At 39.0% G+C, this 17,152-nt stretch overlaps 1 protein-coding gene across 7 annotated transcripts in view; it reads left to right on the top strand.

Annotated features, from left to right (window-relative positions):
• The first annotated feature begins 702 nt into the window (after positions 1-702).
• The window catches only part of LOC138762149 (glutamate decarboxylase 1), a 71,100-nt gene continuing 54,650 nt past the window's right edge, over positions 703-17,152 (top strand). For 3 of the 7 annotated variants that reach the window (XM_069935615.1, XM_069935620.1, XM_069935622.1), the window contains exons 1-2: positions 14,113-14,792; positions 16,317-16,504. The gene's annotated coding sequence lies outside the window, so the exon portion shown is untranslated. Of the gene's footprint in view, positions 861-2,859; positions 3,061-8,197; positions 8,347-13,786; positions 13,926-14,112; positions 14,798-16,316; positions 16,764-17,152 lie in introns of those variants that run through there. The other 4 variants (XM_069935618.1, XM_069935619.1, XM_069935617.1 and 1 more) reach the window with 4 other exon arrangements.

Raw genomic sequence — 17,152 nt, 5'->3', positions numbered from 1 at the left:
ATCCAGTTACAGAGAGGGGCGTTGAATCCCAGCAAGCACAGCTTCTCCACTAACCTCTGGGGAATGATTGTATTAAAGGCAAGCTGAAGTCAATGAACTGCAGCCTGGCGTATGAGGCATTATTCTTCAGGTGAGCCAGGATGGAGTGAAGGGACAAGGCTATAGCATCGTCTGTGGAATGGTTTCTTCTATAGATGAACTGAAATGGGTCCAGGATCTCTGGGAAGTTTTCTTTGATGTGTTCCATCACCAGAAGCTCAAAGCATTTCACAATGGTGGAGGTCTGTGCCACAGAATGGTAGTCATTGATGCCTGTTATTGTCATGCTCTTGGGTACGGGGGTGATGGTGGCTATCTTGAACCCTGTGGGAATGATGGACTGTTTCAGTGAGATGTTGAAGATATCTGTGAAGATCGCCGTCAATTGGTCTGCGCAGTCCTTCAGTACCCGACCAGGTATGTTGTCTGGTTCTGCTGCCTTGTGTGGGTTCACCTTGAATAGTGTTCTCATGACCTCAGTCATGCTATGCAGGGGGCCCATTCATCAGGGGGACATCAAACTTTATTTGGAATCATCCTGCTCATCTCATCAAACCGTGCAAAGAAGATGTTGAGTCTGACTGGAAGGGAGGCGTCATTGTCCTTAACTTGCAAGGTTGACTCTTGATCTCTTGCCATATGTACTTCGTGTTGCAGGTGTCACACAGCTGGCTGTGGATCTTCTGTGTAATGCCTATGCCATCTTCCACACTTTCATCTAAATTGCATGGAAGACTTCAGACCTGCATGATTTTAATGCTATCCTGTACCCTGTCTTACAAGCTCTGAGAAAGGCCCTGCCTCTAAGTTTGACATCTGTGGTAGGTAAATTAATGGAAAGCATTCTTAGAGATAGTATATATAAGTATCTGGAGATACAGGGTCTGATCAGGAACATTCAACATGGATTTGTGCATGGAAGGTCATGTTTGACCAATCTTGTTGAATATTTTTCAAGAGGTAACTAGAGCAGTGGATGTTGTCTATATAGACTTCAGTAAGGCCTTCGATAATGTTCTGCATGGAAAGTTAGAAAGATTCAAGTGCTAGGTATTAACTTTGAGATAGTCAAATGGATTCAACAATGGCTGGAAGGGAGATGCCAGAGGGTCGTGGTGGATAACCGTTTGTCAGGCTAGAGGCCGGTGACAAACGCTGTGCCTTGGGGACCATTGTTGTTTATCGTATACATTAATGATCTGGATGATGGGGTGGTAAATTGGATTAGTAAATATGCGGATGATACTAAAATAGGTGGAATTGTGGATAATGAAGAAGGTTTTCAAAGATTGCATAGGGATTTGGACTGCCTAGAAGAGTGGGCTGAAAGATGGCAGATGAGTTTAATCTTGATAAGTGTGAAGAGCTTCATTTTGGTGGGAATAATCAAAACAGGACATACATACTAAGTGGGAGGGCATTGAAGAATGCAGTGGAGCAGAAAGATCTAGGAATATGTTAAAGTTGTATGAGATATTTGTATGGAATCTTATTGGTGAGGCCAATTTTGGAATACTGTGCAGTTTTGGTCGGCAAATTACAGGAAGGAGAATGCAGAGGAGGTTTACGAGAATGTTGCTGGGGTTTCAGGGTTTGAGTTACAGGGAAAGGTTGAGCAGGCTTGCACAGGCCTGAAGCATAGATGATTGAGGGTGATTTGAAAGAGGTATTCAAAATTATAAGGGAGACAGATAGAGTCAATGTAGATAGACTTTTTCCATTGAGAGTGAGGGAGATTCAAACAAGAGGACATGGATTGAGAGTAAAGGGGGAAAAGTTTAGGTGAAACATGAGGGGGAATTTCTTCATGCAGAGGATGGTGGGGGTGTGGAATGAATTTCCGGTAGAGGTGGTAGAGGCAAGATTGATGTTAATATTTAAGGAAAAGTTGGATAGGTATATGGATGGGAGAGGTATGGAGGGTTTTTGGCCAAATGCGGGCCAGTGGGACTAGGTGGAAGAAATTGTTCAGCATGGACTAGAAAGGCCAAACTGGCCTGTTTCTGTGGAGTAAATGGTTATATGGAATAATGGTGCATCGTTCCCTGAAGGTAAAATCTCATGTGGATAGGGTGGTGAAAAAGGCTTTTAGTATGCTGGACTTTATAAATCAATGCATAGAATACAGAAGTTGGGAAGTGATGTTGAGACTGTTCAAGGCATCGGTGAGGCCAAATTTGGAATACTATGTGCAGTTATGGTCACCAAATTATAGGAAGGATGTCAACAAGGTAGAGAGAGTGCAGAGAAGATTTACGAAAATGTTACCTGGGTTTCAGAATCTAAATTACAATGAAAGATTGAGCAGATTAGGTCTTTATTCCTTAGGGCATAGAAGGTTGAGGGAGAATTTGATAGAGGTATTTAAGATTATGAGGGGGATAGATAGAGTTGATGTGGATAGGCTTTTTCCCTTAAGGGTAAGAGAGATTGAAACAGGAGGTTATGAGTTAAGAGTTAATGGGCAAAAGTTTAGAAGTCACATGAGGGGGAACATGAGAGTGGTGGCTGTACAGAATGAGCTTCCAGAAGAAGTAGTGGTGGCAGGGTTAATTTTGTCATTGAAGGAAAAATTGGATAGGTATATGGATAGGAGGGAAATGGAGGGTTATGGGCAAGGTGGAGGTAAGTGGGACTAGAGGGGAGTATTTGCTTTGGTGCGGACTAGAAGGGCCAAGATGGCCTGTTTCCGTGCTTTAATTGTTATATGGTTATTGAACTTGAGAGCACAATGCCAATCAAGAATAAGATTGTGTGGTAACAGAACAACAATCTTACTCCCAATGTCACCAAGGTCAACGACCTTATTGTTGATTTCAGGAATGAGAGGTCGAAGGACCACACACCTGTCCATATTGATGGGACAGAGGTGCAGTTTGAACTTCAATTTCCTGGGAGTATGTATCTCAGAAGGCCTCACCTGGAGCCTTCATTTCAAGACAACTGTGAAGAACACTTCTACTTTCTAAGGAATCTAAGGAGATTTGGCATGTCGTTGGATACTTCATCAAACCTCTATAGGTACTTTTGCACTGTTGCAGTGAGATGTTGAGAAGCCTGGAGATCAGTACCTTTAGATTCAAGAATAGTTTCTTTCCAACAGTTATCACTTCTAGAACCTCCCCTTGTTACACAAATCATAGACTGTTTTTTCTTTCTTTTTCAAAATTTTTAATTGATTTTTAATACAGAACCTATACAGATAATAAAATTCAATAAAATAATATGGATATTTATACATTCAGTACAACAAAAACAGTCGTATCACAACTGATTTAGGAATTCAAATGCCCAAGAATGCAGAAGTCTCGAGCATGTAGTAATCATAGCCAGGTCCATCACAGAATCTGACCTCCCATCTATTGAAGACATCAGTGTGAGGCATTGCCTCAATAAGGTAGCCAATGTCATAAAAGGCCCTCCTCTCCTGGTCACAACCTTTTTCCACTGCTATCTTTGACAAGAAGGTTCAGAAGCCTGGAGATCAGTACCTTTAGATTCAAGAATAGTTCCTTTCCAACAGTTATCACCTCTAGAACCTCCCCTTGTTACACAAATCACAGACTGTTTTTTCTTTCTTTTTCAAAAATTTTTTAATTGATTTTTTAATACAGAACCTATACAGATAATAAAATTCAATAAAATAATATGGATAATTATACATTCAGTGTAACAAAAACATACAAAAGATGTAAATCATATCCACAATTCATATTTGAAGTGCTATATATATTTAAAAAAAAGATTTAATAACAAAAAATATAGAGAAAAATGAACAAACAAAAAAAGGGAGAAAGAATATAATAAAAAGAAAAAAAGAGAAAAATAAAAACCCCTGCCTAAGTGTTGCCAGATGAGACAATTTAATTACATTGAGATGAAATTAATGTGAATCATGAATAATCCATATAATGTCTAAAATCTTATATCTGAATTATTAACTGATCATTTCCATATTCAAACAAAACACGATGTCACTCAACCACTGATTATGAGTAGGTAGGGCAGTCTCCTTCCATTTAAGTAAAATCACACACCTCACCAAAAGAGAGGCAAAAGAGATAGCACAACTCTGGAGCAGAAACAGAAGAATAATTCCCTCCCATTGTGTCAAAGCGGGCCGCCAAGAGATTTGGTATTAAATCTATGTTAAAAACTGTGACAAAGTATGGAAAACCTCTGTCCAGTATTTTTCTAGACTAGGACAAATCCAGAACATATGAATTAATGTCTCTTCCCCGCTCTTACACCTGTCACAAACTCATATCAGAATAGAAAAAAGATCATTTAGCTCTATGTACCATTTTAAATTGTAGTAAAGAATGGAGAGCACATAATGAAGAACTATTTTAAAAATTAAGATTTGTATCCCAATCTACATCTGATATAGTCAAACTTAAGTCCTGTTCTCAAGCATTTTTAATTGTAACTAACAAGGTCTGATTTAAATATAACTTTCTCGTAAATAATAGATATTAAAACTTCACAAGGAGGCGGTAAATTAAAAAACTCATGTACAAAATTTGATTCAGACTCTCTTGGAAAATCAGTTAGTTGTGATTCAAGAAAATGCTGGACTGAAAATAAATGAGATTTGGGCAGGTTAAATGTTCAAATGATGCAAAATATCCATCAATGAACAGAACCTTAACATTTTGAATACTCTATCAGTATCATCTTTGAAATGTAGCATCATGTAAAGAAGGATAGAAAAAGTGATTGGCTACAATAGGGTGTGAAAGAAAGAAATTATGAAATGCAAAATGTTTTATAAACTGTGCCCAAATTTTCAAAGAATATTTAGCAATTGGATTATTTATTAACTTATTTGAAAATGGTAGTGAAGAGCCAAGATGTGCTAAATTAGACAAATCTTGGGGGAATTAAGCTCCATTGATGCCCATAGTGGGCGGTCAGAATGATTATAAAAGAAAGACTAAAACATAAGATTTTGTATATTTCGTATAATCTAAAGTTAGACAGAGCCATTCCACCATCTTTCTTAAATCTTTGTAGGAAAATGTTATTAAGGCAGGGATTCTTCCATATGTAAGATAATATGGCCAAATCAAGTAAGTCAAAAAATGATTTAGAATAAAAATTGAAACAGATTGAAAAATATATAAAAATTTAGGTAATATATTGATTTTAATAGAATTTATACAACCTACTAAGGTTATGGTCAAAGGTCAGGGACTGCTTCACTTGTTTAAGCATTGCAAGGTAGTTTTCCTTAAAAAGATGTTTTTAATTCTTTGTAATTGTAATGCCAAGATAGGTAAGCTGATTTTTAACAATCTTAAAAGGAGAACCATCATATATTGCTGCAGGAAAGTTCAATGGAAGAATTTCACTTTTGGTAAATTCAATATATATCCTGAAAATTGATTGAATTGTGAAAGTAATGACATTATATGGGGGAGGGAGGCAACTGGATCTGAAATGAAAAGTAAGAGATCATCTGCATAAAGGGAGACCTTATGTTCAATCTCTTTTCTCCAAGACGTCCTTGCACTGACAAAATGCAATTGCCAATGGTTCAATTGCCAGATAAAATAATAAGGGACTTAATGGGCATCCTTGACAAGTGCCACATTGCAGATTGAAAACTGAGATTATTGTAAATTAATAGGAATTGTGGCAGTTGGTCGTGAATACAATAATTTAACCCATGTAATAAAATCAGAACCAAAATTAAAATTTTCAAGAGTTGTAAACAGATTTGTCCATTCTATCCAATCAAAAGCTTTTTCTGCATCTGATACCTGGAGGACAAATACATAATATTCATTAAATGATGTATATTAAAATAGGAATATTGTTTTTTTAATAAACCCCATCCGATCTTCAGAAATAACTGACAGTAAAATGTATTCCATCCCATTGGCTAAAAATTTGGCCAAAATCTTGACATCAGCATTCAGTAAAGAGATCGGTCTATAGGAGGAACATTCGGTTGTATCTTTACCTTTCTTTGCAATTAAAGATATGAAAGCCTCATTAAATGCATCTGGAAGTTTACCTTGTTTAAATTAAACTGAAAACATCATATTCCAATGAGGCGTGAGCAATTGAGAAAATAATTTTTAAAATTCCACAGGAAACCCATCGGGTCCAGGAGCCTTTCCAGATTGTAATGAGGAAATAGCAACCGTTATTTCCTTTTGCGAGATAGGTTCATCCAGTATAATTTGACTATATGAAGAAATCTTAGGGATGTTTAATTTGTCCAGAAAGTTCTTCATCAAATTCACCATGAATGTAAAATTGACTTTTAGATTTCAAAAGATGCCATTTGATCAGTTTTTTTTTGTAAATATCTGAGTTTTGAGCATATTGTTGATCTTACTGTTTAATTAGTGTAATTAGTCTTTCTTTTTTATTAACAGTATACTAAATGATTTACCCCCTCAGAAAAGCCTTTGAAGTATCCCATATAACTAGTCTAGAATTATCCAAGAATAGATTAGTAACAGAAAAGAAAACGATCTGTTATTCCATAAATTTATCAGTCCTTATCTGATAATAACACTGAATTTAAGTGCCAATGTCTTTTATCTTGAGGAAAATTAGGAAGAGTCAGTGACATTGTTACAGGAGCATGATCAGATATTAAAACAATGTGGTATTCACAAGAATAAGTTAGTGGAAATAAATGATTATCAATAAAAAGTAAAACTTGTGTAAGTGTGATGAACTAGGGAAATGAAAGAATACTCTCTGTAAGTTGGATATTAAAAAAATGCCAGACATCTGAAATGCCATAGTCCAATAGAAAAGAATGTATTAATGAAGCAGATTTATTTAATGTAGCCTGGTTAGATAAACAATCTAGGATAGGCTCCAACAGCTGTTGAAATCCCCACCTAGAATAAGTAAGTAAAAACTTAAAACTGGCAAGAAAGGTTTTAAAATTTTCAAAAAACCCCGGATCATCAACATTGGGAGCACAACATTTGCAAAAAACCACCAATTTATCATGTAATTTCCCCAAAACACTAACAAAATGACTATTAAAATATGAAACAATATTCTAATTTAAAAATTATCATTAAACCTCCAGATTTAGCTTGAAAGGAAGAATGATATTGCTGCCCTTTCCACTATGACATCAGGCACAAAACATCACTGCCACTTATATGTGTCTCTTGTAAAAATATAATCTCATCTTTAAATTGTTTTAAATGTGAAGCCACATTCCTTCATTTTACTGGATAATTTAAGCCTTTCATATTCCAATTTAGGAACTTAATAAGATTAGCCATGATTACTCAGCTATAAAGAGTAAACACTAACAATAAAACTAATTTTATAAATTGCAATACACGGGCAAAGCTGAGTTGGTGCATCATGTACAATGACCTCTGGTCTGCAGATGACCTTTATTAAACCAGAGAGTACAACTTCTTAAGATGGAACCAAAATAAACCATAACAATAATGAAACACCATGGCAATGCGGAATACCCACAGACACACTCCTGTTCTTCTCCAGTCCCACCCCCCTCCCCCAAGGCTGCTGAATAGGCCAACAACACGCTAATTAATTCTAGAAACTCCATTATCTTCCAATTGTGATTAGGTGTTCCTGCTCTAAAGCAAAATAATAACAATTCCCTTGCAGCTGCTCATATCAGACCAAAATTAGATATGTTTCATCTAAATCAGTGTATGTCAAAAAGAGATTAAAATTTTATTTTAAAATGTACAAAATAAGATTTTTATCCCATTTTAGTAAGACAATCTTTACTGTAAATGCAATCAAAGTGTGTCAAATTCTTTTCCTTCAACTGCTCCGAATTCAATCAATTCCCAATAACAATGCTTTCCCTGTGAAAGCCTTAAAAAACAAATGAATGAACCTTTAACATGTTAAAATTCAAACATCAGTTCAAAACAGCCATTCAACAGAAAAAAAAGTGTAATTCAGTAATTGCAGCAGGAAGGTTTTGAGTATACTCCCAAGCTTCCTCCACGGAACCAAACCATTTCTTGCTCCTGTTTGGAAGAGAGATGTGAAGTCTTGCTGGAAGCAGCAGTGAAGGCTTACAACTACACTTGTACAGTTTCAACATAATTTCCTTGTAGATGGCCCATTGCTTCATAACTTCCGGAGAGTAATATTCAACCATTCTAAATTGTTTGCCTTGATATTGCAGTGTACTCTTCTGATGGGCTTCACAAATCAGCAGTTCCATCGAACATGGTTTTTCCCCTGGTTTAGGTTTGTGAAATAGTGAGCTTTGTGCTCTGTCAAGCTTCGGTGGTGTCAGAAACATATCATCCAACAACTCAGATGAAAAATTTGGTAAGCATACCAGTTTCAATATCTCTAGCCAAGCCTACAATTCCCATTACATGTCAGCTTTTTTTTCTTATGCCCTATATCTATATCTACCTATGGCCTCTTGCCTGTGATCCTGTGCTCCTCCAACTGCCCTTCCCCACCCATCATTTGATTTAGGTTCCTGCCTGACTTTAGTCATTCCTTGATGAAGGACTCAGGCCCAAAACTTTGGTTATGTATCATTATCTTTGCTGCATAAAGAACACTGTGTGACTTGCTGAGTTTCTCCAGCATTTTGTGTAAACTACAATCTCAGTGTTTGCAGAATTTTAGTTTAACTCAATTGCAATGCCTCTTCAAAGAATCCCTACACTAAGAAGTTCTTCTCTTGCTGAAGGGAATTTTATGAGAACCTTTCTCAATACTCTCCATCTTCAATCCCTGCTGTATTCAAGTTCTATGTACTCACCCAGGCTCACTTCCGCTGCCACGTGTCTGAAGTGCCAGTTAATGAAGTAGACAAAGGCGGCGTAGTCAGGAGATAATCATGGCTTTTATTAGCAGAAACTTATGGTACAATAATGAAAGACAATAGGTGCATACACAGTTATATCCACAGGGAGTGTCTTAAGTGGTAGAGATAATACACGTCCAATGTCAGTACAGCGGAGACTGACAGCTCAGCATAGATTCACCACAGTATCCTTCCAAGCTACTTGCCTCCACCACCTTCTTGTGCCTTATGGCTTCCTTCTCTAGTTTCAGGCCTCACATTTAGGCCCCCACCAAGATCTCAAGTACCTGTATGGCATTGAGTCCTGTTCTCTGTGCTTCCCTTGCCAAATTCTACAGACTACTCTTCCCTCCATGTGAAGATACCATCGGCCACTCACTCTTGCTAACACAGCTGAGGACCTCATTCGCCACTGATCTCTCCTGCATTTATCTTGCATCGGATTCATGCCTACAGCCGTCGGTTCTACACTCATCTGGCATCTATCAAGGATCAGAAGCTTGCTTCCATGGATACTGGCACCTCTGCAATCTTCGACACGGGATTCTAACTCAGCCTTGGCCGCACACAGCCCAGAACTCCCAACTCCTTCAACACAGGTTTCCACCCCAGCCCCAGCCCCCCCACAAGCCAGAGTTTCTGATGTCTCTGCCACTAATCCTGGTTCCAGCCATCTACATGCTGGAGCCCCCGTTGCTTCCACTGGTGACCCTGACTGCAAACATACCACAACTACCCCCAAACGTTTCCGTCAATGCAGGTACCTATCCCTGTCTCGTCCAAACCCATTCTGGCAACCATGCCAATTCATGCACCAACTTCAGCCTCTTCAATTCTGACACCTTTGATTCGTCCACTGTTGTATCCCACTGCCTCATCCCCCCATCACCACTCCTTACCCTTCCCTCACATCTCTCCCTTCTCACCCTCTATCCTTTGAATTCTCCCTTTCTTCCCACCCCCAGCCCTCAGACCCTCATCTTCCCTGTTCTCTCTAACCCTCCCTAACCACCTCCCAACTCTGACATCCTCTACCTGGCACAGTTTGATCTCTCCAACCCTCCACCTTCCCGCTCTAACATCTCCAACCCTCCATTTCCCCAACCCTAATCCCCCACCCTCTCCATTCAGAGCTATCCCCTCCCCCTATTACCTCAGCTTTCTTCTCTTGTGCCCTCCTATCCCTATCTACCTATGTATGACCTCCTGCCTGTGGCCCTGTGCTCCTCCCCCTGCCCCTCTCCCCTCAGCATTTTTTCAGCCACCCGCCTGCTTTTAACACATTCTTTGATGAAGGACGGGCCCAAAATGTTGTTAAGTATCCTTACCTTTGCTACGTAAAGAATGCTACATGACTTTTTTGCAGTGGGAAAACTGAATATTTATCAATCTATCTTTTGTACTTCTAGTTCCTTTTAAATTCAATTATGTCTATTATTGGATTTGTAAGTTTTTTTTTTACCAAGTACCTGTTTTGCTGTAGCATATGTACATTGTACATTATACAATCATCCTTGATCATCCTTCAGTTCAAAGAAGACAACATAACTTTAGGAGCATAATCTTCCATGATTCTAAATGTTTTTTGCCTTGGTATTGCAAGGTACCTTTATGACAGACTTCACGAATCAGCAGTTTCTTCCTTTGATAATGAATGATGAGGGCATATAACCACAGAATGTGGTTTTTGCCCTGACTTACGTTTAACCAATAATGATCAGTGTGCTCTATCAAGCTTGGGTGGTGTCAGAAATAACACATCTCCAAACATCATTACCAACAAATCAGAAAAATTTAATAAGCAGACCAGACTCAATCTTCAGCCAAGCTTACATTGCGCAAATTTTCTCGCCTACTTCGACTTTCCATATCAATAATTCGAGTCATTAGCCTCTCGTTATTGTCTTCCAGGTGGCAGACCCATTTGTTCATTTCCTTTAAAGCAGTTTCTGCTAAGGTCAAACACTCACCTTGTTTTTCTAAGGAATCACAGATCTGTGCAAATCAGTTTTCCAGTGCCAAAAGCCTCCCATCTGGACATTTAAATCCTGCATCAATAGATTCTTTAATTTGTTCAAGTACGTCAGAGAACTCTTAGCCTCAGATTTGCCAGTGGAATAGATGGACTTTCATTTTTTTTTTCTTTTTCCTACTTTCAGTAGTCTTGCCACCTCTTGCATCCATTTCAAGTATAGAATTTACAATTTAAACCAATTTGAAAGTTTCAAGAAGAGTAAAGAGGGGAAAATGTATACCGAAGGTGTTGAGCTATGATAAGGGCATCTACTCCATACCACAGCCTAACCATAAGTCCAGCTGGAGTGTTTTTACGGACATTTTCAATCTCTCATTGCTGCAATTAAAGGTTCCCACCTGCTTCAAAAGGGCATCAATCCTGGCACCCATTGAGCTGGCTCAATGACTATTACCCAGTAGCACTAACATCTGCTGTGATGAAAGCCTTTGAGATGTTGGTCAAGGCCAGAATTAACACATACCTAAGCAAAGGACTGGACCCACTGCAATTTGCTTATCATCATAATCATTCCACAGCAGATGCAATATTGCTTGCTCTCCACTCAGCTCTGGATCATCTAGAAAACAGCAACTCACACATATGGTTCCTCTTCATCAACTACAGCTCAGCCTTCAACACCATTATTCTTTTAGTGCTGGTCAACAAGCTCCAACCCCAGGGCCTCTGCACCCCACTCTGCAACTAGATCCTTCACTTCCTCATCAGAAGATCACAGTCAGTATGAACTGGAAACAACGTCTTCTCCTCACTGACTATCAACACAGACACACCTCAAAGATGCATGCTTATCCCACTTCTATACTCACCATTCACCCATGACTATGAGGCAGGCACAATTCTAATGCTATCCACAAATTTGCCAATGACACCACAATTGTTGGCAGAATCACAAACGGCATTGAGGAAGCGTACAGGAGCTCATTGAGTGATGTCACACCAACAATCTTGCTCTCAACATTACCAAAGCCAAGGAGATGACTGTGAACTTCTGAAGGAAATCAGGAGGTCAAGACATCAGTCCTCATCGAGGCCTCAGTAGTGGAGAGGGTCAAGAACTTCAAATCCCTGGGTGTCAACATCTCCGATGATCTGTCCTGGAGCATCCATGTTGATGCAATCATGAAGAAGGCCCACCAGCGGCTATACTTTGTGAGGTGTTTGAGGAGATTCGGTATGTCATCGAAGATTCTCGAAAACATCTACATGTGTAATGTGGAGAGCATTCTGGCTGGTTGCATAACTGTCTGGTATGAAGGTGCCAAAACTCAGGACAAGAAAAAAAATCCTGATGGTTGTTAACTCAGCTTGTGATATCACAGGCACAAGTCTTAACTCCATTGAGTATATACATAAGATGCAGTGTCTTAAGAAAGCAGTCTCTATCCTCAAAGACCCCCCCACCACCCAGGCTATGCCCTCTTCCCACAGCTACCATCAGGGAAAAGGTACAGGAGCCTGAAGATGAGCACTGAACAGCACAAGGACAGCTTCTTCTCTACTGCCATCAGATTCCTGAATGATCAATGAAGCAAAAACACTGCCTTACTTTGACCTTTTGTGCACTATTTTTATTCATTGAATGTTTATACTGTGATGCTGTCGCAAATCATTGAATTTTGTGACTAGTTCATGACAATAAATTCTGAATCTGATTCAGAAACAAAAATGATGGTACACTGCAATTAAAATCCAAATGTGTGCTATTCATTATTTTTGTCAGGAGGCAAAAAGATATTCACTGTTTTTTTTTAAATTACAGATAGAGAAGCTGTAAGAAAAGATAGAAAACTCAAGGGCACATTTTTGAGAAGGGATGACAAAAGTCAATTTGAAAGGAAAGGGATAGTTCCCAAGGGGGGAAATCATTCGTATCTATTCTTCCATACATAAGACCACAAGATATTGGAGCAGAAATAGGCTCTTTAGCCTATCAAGTCTGCCCCACCTTTCAATCTTGAACAGCTCCATTTTCCCACAGGCCCATTGCCCAGCCTTCTCCCCATAACCTTTGCTGTCCTGGCTAATCAAGAATCTATCAATCTCTCCTTTAAATACACCTAATGACTTGGTCTCTACAACTGCCTGTGGTAAGAAATTCCATAGATTTACCACTCTGTGCCTGAAGAAGTTCCTCTGCATCTCTGTTCTATGTGGATGCCATTCCATCCTGAAGTTGTGCCCTCTTGTTCAAGATTTTCCCACCATGGGAAACAACCTTCCTACAGTTACTCTGTCCGTGCTTTTCAATATTCAAAATGTTTCAATGAGAGCCCCCCTCATTCTTGTAAAAGGCCAAGAGACATCAGACACTTCTCATATATTAACCCTTTTATTCCCGGAATCATCCTTGTGAACCTCATGTGAACCTTTTCCAATATCAGCACACCCTTTCTATAATAAGGAACTTTGGATGGTCTCCAATTTACTGGATAAGAGCAACCAGAGCAAAACCTGTATAAAATTACTTCAAAAGGGGAAAGAGAGGACAAATAGAAATGTAGGCCAAGATGTAAGGTATCATAGAGAAAGAGAGATAAAGTGATGCTGAATGAAATGATCTGAAAATTAGAAACAAGTTCAAGTTCACAAATGGCAATGAGGAAGCGTACAGGAGGGAGATTGATCAGCTCCTTGAGTGGCCTCACACCAACAACCTTGCACTTAATGTTAGCAAATCCAAGGAGATGATTGTGGATTTCAGGAGGTAATTCCAAGGGATTAACTAATATTGATTAGTTGGTTTCTATCCAGAATTATTTTTAAGAAATATTGTTAAATAAACAAATATGGATAGGTTTTTGATTTACATTTATATTAATTTGTGATGTGTAGATGACCTGTTATTTATTACATTAGAAGACTTTGTATGTAGGATTTATATGCTAAACTCAATTTAAAAATTTCAAAAGGAAAAGGAGGAAATCGGAAGAACATGATCCAATACTCATCAAGAGGTCAGCAGTGGAGAGGGTGAAGAACTTCAAATTCTTGGATGCCAACATCTCCCAGGGTCTGTCCTGGAGCCTCCATGTTGATGCAAGACCTCAGGTGAGGTGTCTGAGGAGATTTGTATGTCCTCTACAGGTGTACCTTGGAGAGCATTCTGGCTAATAATACCACTCCTGTGCGGAGGGGCCACAGTTAATTAGTCAGTAACAGTCCGCATGAGGTTTGTCGTGACGCGATTAACAACACACCCCGTGTATTGTGACATCGTCCACATATGTGCTGGACATATAACTCGACGGCAATCCTTGCATAATGTCAATCCATTTTTTTCTTTATGGATGACCTGAAAATTGTTTAATTGTATTTAAAATTAATTACACCATCTGAGGGGGAAAAGTTAGAAAAGGCCTGTAATGTGTGCGTTGAGGACACTCAGAGAAAATCTTCACTTTACTACGTGTGTAACATTTTGCTCTGAATTCCATCTCAGTTGGCAGTTTACTACCTTACGATTGTGAACCATGATTTGTTTTGGTATTGCACTGCGTCAGGTAGATTGGCTTTGCACTCTTTCATGGATGCTAAATGTTTAGAATTCCAAAATAGCAAGAAAATGAGATACATCAATGGGCGTCATAACAGAACATTTTAATTCACGTCAACAATTTGACTCAGCCCTCAGAGGGTGGTCAGACATGGTTTCTGTACTGCCAGTACAGAGTGCACTATGACCGTAGTTAGAGCAGAATCTGGATTTGCCTGATGACTGGTATTTCGTATCAGGTTTGCAACATAAAAAAGATGGGCGACGCACTTACCCCAAATTCGAGTGACCGGAATTGTAAGCGGAACGATATGTTGCTCAAACGTTTTTGATCATTAAAATCGCATACATTTGGCAAGAAATATCGTCATTTCCAATTGCTCACGGTTCCGTTGGTGTCAATAGTTTCTGCAATGCATTAGGTAAGGTACGTAATGTCCTGATAAAATATACAATTACAGTGAATTTAATACTAATATTTTAAGTGAAAACATCGCCTCGATTTCCAAGTATCCGCGGTTGAAAAGGTTAAATATGACGTTCACCCTGATATAAATTTTCCTTGCCCTTCCCAGAGTTTCACATGTTTACTTTGTGATATTCGATGGTCGGGTTGGCTTTTTGAACCGTTGTTGAAGTTCTGTCACACAAATCGGTAATTTGCTTCAACTTTATCGAAAATTCAAATACTTCAAAGCTTGGCAGCCTTTGTTTTCGTGGTTCATTCGGTTGGGTTTTTTTTTGCTGCCAGTTAAATTTAGATGTACGTAGAAACCAAAGACCCAGCACTTCTGTCATGAAAAGATGCAAAGTTTCCCTCACAAACTTGCTAATCAATTCCCAAAAGAGGTGCGCCGATTCTTGATCTGCGAACAATTCTTCATATTGATATCAGCCCTTCAATATTGTTTCATCATTTCACTTTTCAAACAATCGAAAAGACTATATCCTCGGACAAATTAACTGGTATCTCATGAAATATTAGAACTCTTCGTAGAAAATATGATGCACGGTTATTTCCGTCACTATAACGTTTATTTCTCCCCCTAACTCGCGTGTTGTCCAGCGGGGAACCTGTTGTTTCACTTACCTTCAACCTGTAGAATTTTCGCAACCTCCGTCCAGACTCTTGCTTGTTATAATATCCGTTTGAGATTGAGGTTTGAGAACGTATCGTTTTGTGTTTCACGCAGAACCTCGTGTGAATCTTCTTGGATCATCAGATGCCACTTGATTATCGAGTTCAAAATCCACTGCCGATGATCGTCCGCGTTTTAACCATTTAGTCTTTAGATGCTTCTTCCACTACCAACTTCGCTTACAGTTTTATCATTTCATTTATAATTTTATATTGTCAGCTTCGCTGTTTTCACGACCCACTTTGATTTTATTTTCACTCCCTTCGCGTTTAAACATTTATAACGTTTTTATAAGATGTTACATATTTTCATCGGTCACCAATTTAAGTAATCTCCCATGACCAGAAATATTCCGACCCTTATTTTTCTTCCATATATTGTTAATAGTGAGGAATGTGGCGGGTTCGAGCCCCCGCCGTGACAGTTCAATGAAGCAAGGACTCCATGGTTTGACGATCTGTGGCGCCCTCTGCTGATTGGTTTTATTTTCTGTTTACGACCATGTACAGAAATAGCGGTTCTAAAATTAATATAAATAAAACCAATAATGTCGCACACTATTTGAGAAATCCTTCCCACAGAGTGGCAGAGAAAGGAGCCCCGTATTATTATTGTTAGTATTGCTGGTATACACGAAGAACAGACGTGCGTGGCTCCATGTGGATTAAACTTGCATTTCAAAACACCAAGGTGAAATGGAAATGTTCGATTAAATTGGCCACTTCGTAGTTTAAAATCCTGTTCTAAAGTTTGAATGTGTTTTTCCCTTTGTGTTAATGCATTGGATACTGTTGTTTCGATTGTCAGATAGTTCAACCTTCCTCGGACGCACCTGCTCCGTGATCAGGATTCACAAACAAGGACCAAAGCCCTTGAGGCGCTCAAAGTACCTGGTGAAAAGTCACGTAACTCCAGCGAACGGTGGAGGGGCGTTGGTTTTCTGCAGACAATGTAACCTGGACAGTATTGGAGCGACACATTTTGAAGCAGAGGAGGTGATGTGTGACTCATTCGCGCGTCGTGTCGGATAAACGGGCGATTCACACTTTTAAAGCAGCAAATCAAACGTAATTCAAGAAAAAAAAGGTCATGCTGAAAGGAATTTTTTTGTTCTTGATTTATATTCCGACGTCGTTTCCCTTGGAGTATTATAAGCCTCCTTCATGCTGACAGAAACTTGCATGTCTCCAGATGTAATTTAGTTGTTGGGAGCCAATTGGTTGGCGGCTGCTACCTAGGCATCTTCGCAACACGGTAAAGTCCTCCTCGTTGTTTACCTGAAATGTTAAATGTTCTAATTTTTCTCCGAGTTATTTTGTCATAATTCGCTGCTAACTTGTCCATGCTTCAACGCATGGCCCGATTATATTTGGGGGGATTTAAAATCCCTCTGGGTTAGTCTATCATGTTTTCAATTACAAATACGAATAGGTTAGATTTGAATAGAAACCATATTCGTCCAAATCTAAAAAAAATACGTGTTGAATGATTATTATGAATGGTCGCTTGTGCCACAAATTCAACTGTACTTTGGGGTAGATGGTCACAGAATTAATTCTACATAATATATAGCTGATTAAAAGTGGTACAGTAGGTCAGATCGGTCTTTTCGTTGCATGGTTACAAATCGAACATTTCTGACC

This window comes from Narcine bancroftii, chromosome 4 (assembly GCF_036971445.1).
Source record: "Narcine bancroftii isolate sNarBan1 chromosome 4, sNarBan1.hap1, whole genome shotgun sequence".
Classification (NCBI taxonomy): domain Eukaryota; kingdom Metazoa; phylum Chordata; class Chondrichthyes; order Torpediniformes; family Narcinidae; genus Narcine; species Narcine bancroftii.
This window is presented reverse-complemented; position numbering and strand designations above follow the sequence as displayed.